We start from the raw sequence: 6,102 nt of genomic DNA, 5'->3' as shown, positions 1-6,102 counted from the left end.
GATAGAGGGAGAGGGAAGAAAGCAGAGAAAATAGACAGATTATTTTTGTGCCTGTTCTGATCCTAAAAAAGAACAAAATGAGCATATTCGATGTACAAGACGAGTTCAGTTTTGATGCAAATTATGAACACCAAAGTGAATGGAGAAGTGTGAAAGAATATCAAGAATTTTTGAAGACTTTGAGAAATACAAGAGGCATTTGTAATCATTTTTGGTTGGAATCAGATTTTGTTGACAGGAAAGGGCAGGTACAAAGATTGACAGATTACAAGAAGAACAGTCTTCTTAGAAAATTGATTAGCGTTATAAATTTAAGGGACATAACGTAATAATCAACAGAGATTCATCAATTATACTGATAATGCCCTAGATGCCCTGGGACAACAATTGGGTCCCACAAGTAAAATGACATGGCAGAATAGACAAGCACTGAATTGGCTCCTGGCAGAAAAAGGAGGAGTGTGTGTAATGTTTGGTTCTGACTGTTGTACTTATATTCCATTATATATTATATTGTAATAATACAGCCCCAGATGGATCATTCACCAAAGCTATGGAGAAACTGAAAAACCTGAGAGAGGAAGTGACCAGAAACGCTGGAGCAGACATGCAAAATTGGGATTGGTTTAATTCATTTTTTGGGTCTTGGGGACAATGGTTAACTAGAGTGGGCATCATAGTTGGCATTGCTGTTGTTGTGTTTCTTTTGCTGTTTTGTTGTATTATGCCTTTCATCAGATCAATGCTGGCCAATGCTGCAGCCAAACAGATGATTAACGTATCGGTAAAGCCAGCTGGAGTTGATATTGGATGGACCAACATGTATACAGTGGGACCTGGACGACTTTGAGTAACACCATCCTGAAATAACAACAGAATAGTAGGGAAGGAGTGCTTTTTGTTTTTCTATTTTTTTTTTTTGTATTTTCTTTTCTTATAATGTAGTAGTATTAGAATATGGGGATAGAGTAGGCAGGAAGTTAGAGGTTGTTATTTTGTTTTGGCATATGCTCCTTCCTGAAGTCCTTTTAATCCTTAAAGTCATTCATTTGTGAAATAATTTATCATATGTTTTGAAATCATTTATTTTAAAGCTTCTAAATAAATCAAATGTAAAAAGTGATTATTTTTGGAAAAGAAAAGGGAATGTTAAAGGTTTTAAGCAGGTCATTGTCCGTGTTACGAGGCAATGCAACCAGACAAAGGGGACGATAAAGAAAGATTACTTATTTTCATCATTTAAATTCATTTATCAGTATATAATTTGTTTGTTCTTAAACACAGGAAAAAGATGATGAACATATAATGGTCTTTTCATTAGACAGTGGACCTTTCATTAGACAGTACACCTTTGAACTTGAAATAATCTAATATTATTAGGAACACTTATAATGGTCTGTTTCATGAGACAGTGGACCTTTCATTAAACAGTAAACATGAACTTGAAATAATCTAATATTATCAGGAGCAGTGTAACCATATAAAAGTCTTTACTTTCACTTTTGATCAATTCAATGCATCCTTCCTTGCTAAAAAAAAGTATTAATTAAAAAAATTTTTTGCACGATATAAGGAAATGGTCAGTAACATCATCACTTTGAGGTACGATATCTATATCAGTAAGATCAACTCCATGCGATATAATTAAATCTGGCGTATGATTAAAACGATGAGTGGGCCCGGTGACGTTTTGCTTGACTCCAATAAGAGTTTATTAGGTTAGTAAACGTAAGTCCTAATGCATCATTTGTATTATCAACGTGAATGTTAAAATCTCCGACACTAGATAGACAGCTATAGATGGACATACAAATGACAAATATTATGTATTGTAATCATTGCCTTAAAGCATAAGTTTGGTGATTTTCAACCCACTTTGTATTGTTACTATGATGGTAATATATGTGAACCAATAATGTTTAATCTTTCTCTGAGTTCCATGAGATATCCATGGTATAAATATAATACCATATAAATGGTATTTGTGAGCCAAATAATGTTTTGCATCATCTGAATATTGTTCATTTACATATTACAGACTTTGTGACAATATAAAGTGGATTTAAATTCACCAAACTTACCTTTTAATGTTTGTCTGTTTAACTGAACATGACTTTGAACACAACTTGTATTATCTTAGAATTATTGACATATGGACATTAATTTGTTGCCAGAAGATACTCCCCAGTGGGTCACAGTCACCTCTGGCTGTTTAAAGGATATTTTTGGATTGTAACCTTGAAACATGCATTTTTTAAAGCTCCTCTGATTGTGAAAATGTCAGGGATTTGGATTTTTGGCCTTTCTTTCTTCTTGGTTTTTCCTTTTTTTGTATCTGTGCTTGTGTGTTTGTGAGTTGGTGTATTCCGGGGTGTGGCTATGCTCTCCTCTCTCTGGCTGATTGCTGAATGTGAATCACCTCCTGCCAATCAACTCATCTGCCTCCAGTATTTAAACCCTGGGTCTTCAGTCATTTTCTGCCAGATCATTCAGTCTGCCTATGTGACCTCACTCCACATGCATTTATCCTGCATTCTGCCTGTCACGCCCGATCAACATTCTCTCTGCTCTACCAACATATCTCTGGCCTGTTTGGTTTCCAGCTCACCTCAGCTAATCCTCAACAGCAAAGGAGAGATGGATTGTGTTGCTTGATTTTTGGCAATAAATCAATTATTTGCATAATTTTTTTAGTCTGTGTTCTGCGTTTGGATCCAAAGCTGTGTTTGGTTACAACAGAACGATCTGGCAAAATTATGGACCCAGCAGAAACCGATTCAGTTCACAAAACTCTCTCTAGTCAAGGTACACTTTTGGGACAGCATGACCTTCAGCTTCGGAATCTCACAGAAAGCAATCAGGCCATGGCAGGTCAGATTTATCAAATTAGCAATAAACTAAATGAAATCTCTTCTCTTCTTGCTCAGTGGTCTACTAGTGCTCAGTCCAATCAGCCCGCTTCTGCAGCCCCACCATTACCACCTTCTCAGACTGCCTATCCTTTACGTGAAACTCACCCGAACCATATTCCGGTGACTTGGGAAAGTGTAAGTCCTTTTTGCTCCAGTGTTTGGCCAGCGGCCTCAGACATATTCTATTGATCAGTCTAAGATATCATATATTTTGGGACTTTTGCAAGGAAATGCATTAGCATGGGCCACAGCTGTTTGGGACCATCAGAGTGCTCAATTTAATAATTTTTCCTCTTTCACTGCTGAATTAAAGAAGGGTTTCGACCATTCACTTCATGGAAAGGAAGCAGCCAAGCGTTTGCTATCTCTTCGCCAGGATTCCCGAAGTGTGGCTGAGTATTCTGTGGAGTTTCACATTATTGCTGCAGAGTCTGGATGGAATGATATTTCTCTCCAGGAGGTGTTTCTTAATGGACTCAATGATCGGATTAAAGATGAACTGGCTGTTAAAGACAGATGTGACTCTCTAGAATCTCTTGTTTCTCTTTCCATAATTCTAGATAACCGTCTCAGAGAACACCGCAGAGAAAGGGTCAGTCATTCTAACTCCTCAACCTTTCCTCGTTCCACCACCTGGTCTCTGGCTAAGAAGGTTACTGAATTACCACCCAGCCCCCATGCTCCCGCAAGCTTTACACCAGGGGATGAACCCCTGCAGTTTGGTAGGGCTCATCTTACACCAGCTGAACGTCTCAGGTTAAAGGCAAGTGAATGCATTTATTGTGGTAACCTGGGCCATTTTCTTGCCACTTGCCTTCTTTGGCCAAAAGAAAGGGCTCACCAGTAGATGAGGGGTTACTGGTGAGCCAAACTACCTCTTCCTCTGTGTCTCCTTGTTGTCTGCAATTACAAGCAAGTTTAACCAGCAGTCTCTCTCTTTGTTAGCTCTGGTGGATTCTGGGGCCGATGACAGTTTCCTTGATGCAAAGTTGGCTTCCCAGGCAGGAATTCACACAGTCCCATTGGACTCACCCATTTCAGTTAATGCCTTAGATGGAAAATTCCTGGAACAAATCACTCATTGTAGGGTTCCTCTGCTTCTGGTTCTCTCTGGTAATCATCATGAGTACATTCAACTGAACATTATTTCCTCTCCAACTTCTCCTCTGGTTTTAGGACACGCATGGTTGAGACTTCATAATCCACATATTGACTGGTCTTAAGGAAAGGTGATGAATTGGAGTTTACCTTGTCATTCCTCCTGTCTACACTCTGCCCTTCCACCAGCTGAGGCTGCTGTAGCCATTTCCATCCCAGAACCTCCTGATCTGTCTAGTATTCCTTCTGAATACCATGATCTTGGTGCTGTCTTCAGTAAGGATCAGGCTCAGACCTTGCCACCCCACCGTCCCTATGACTGCTCAATAGATCTGCTTCCTGGAGCTCCTCTGCCTACTAATAGACTGTACAACCTCTCTCGACCTGAGAGGGAGGCTATGGAGAAATACATCCATGATTCCCTTGCTGCTGGTCTAATTTGGGCCTCCTCCTCTCCCCTTGGAGCTGATTTTTTATTTGTGGCAAAGAAAGATCACACTCTACGTCCTTGTATCGATTTCCATGGTCTCAATAACATAACTAGTAAGAACAAATATCCCTTACCTCTTATCAACTCCGCATTCGATCTCCTTCATGGAGCCACAGTTTTCACTAAGCTGGACTTGCGAAATGCTTACCATCTGGTCAGAATAAAAGAAGGGGATGAATGGAAGACCGCTTTTAACACGCCCCTTGGACACTTTGAATATCTGGCGATGCCCTTTTGACTTACAAATGCTCCAGCAGTGTTTCAAGCTTTGGTCAATGATGTCCTCAGGGACTTTCTCAACCGCTTCATATTTGTAAATCTGGATGACATTTTAATCTTATCCTGAACATATCCGCCATGTTCGTCTAGTTCTGCAAAGGCTTCTCGAAAACAAACCGTTTGTAAAAGCGGAGAAGTGTGAATTTCATGTCAGTTCTGTAAATTTCTTGGGATATGTAATTGAGGGCAGGCAGGTGAAGACTGATCCAGAGAAGATCCAGGCAGTGACAGAATGGCCAAAACCTACCACCCTTAAACAGCTGCAACGATTTTTGGGCTTTGTCAATTTTTATCGCTGTTTTATTAGGCATTATAGCCATGTGGCAGCTCCTCTCACCAGCCTCACTTCTTCCTCTATCCCTTTTATGTGGACTCGGGAGGCTAATCAGGCCTTTGTCAAACTGAAAGAACGGTTCACCTCAGCTCCTGTGCTTATTCAGCCAGATCCATCTCAGCAGTTCATTGTGGAAGTGGATGCCTCTGATTCTGGTATAGGAGCTATTTTGTCCCAACGTTCTGCTACAGATCAGAAGCTTCATCCTTGTGCCTTTTTTTCTCATCGCTTGAACACTGCTGAACGTAATTATGATGTAGGGAACCGGGAACTATTGGCAGTGAAGTTAGCCTTGGAACACTGGAGACATTGACTTGAGGGAACTAAACAACCATTTTTGGTATGGACTGACCATAAAAACCTAGCCTACATACAAACTGCTAAGCATCTAAATCCTAGACAAGCACGTTGGGCCCTGTTTTTTGGTCGCTTCAATTTTACCCTCACTTACCGCCCTGGCTCAAAGAATGTTAAACCAGATGCACTGTCACGACAATTTACTCCAGAAGAGGACCCACAAAGCTCTGAAACCATTCTCCCTCCTTCCTGTGTGGTTGGTGCCATCACGTGGGAAATTGAGTCAGTGATTCGGGAGGCTCAACGCACCCAACCCGATCCAGGCAATGGGCCTCCTGGATGTTTGTTTGTTCCCAATGCTGTTCGTTCCCAGGTCCTCCAGTGGGCCCATGCATCCCAGTTTGCCTGCCACCCTGGTTCTAGTCGCACTGTTAACCTCCTTAAACGACATTTCTGGTGGGGCACTATGGATAAGGATACTCGAGAATTTGTCAGTGGCTGTTCTGTGTGTGTGCACGTGGGAAAACTTCACATCTACCCCCGGCAGGTTTGCTTCATTCTTTACCTATTCCCCAGATGCCCCTGGTCACAAATTGCTCTTGATTACATTACTGGACTGCCTATCTCACAAGGCAACAACCCTATCCTTACTATTGTGGACCGTTTCTCTAAAGCAGTGCATTTTGTGGCTC

Source organism: Sinocyclocheilus grahami, unplaced genomic scaffold, assembly GCF_001515645.1.
Source record: "Sinocyclocheilus grahami isolate Dianchi unplaced genomic scaffold, SAMN03320097.WGS_v1.1 scaffold517.1, whole genome shotgun sequence".
Taxonomy (NCBI): domain Eukaryota; kingdom Metazoa; phylum Chordata; class Actinopteri; order Cypriniformes; family Cyprinidae; genus Sinocyclocheilus; species Sinocyclocheilus grahami.
The sequence above is the reverse complement of the archived record's forward strand: the minus strand, read 5'-3'. Positions refer to the sequence as shown.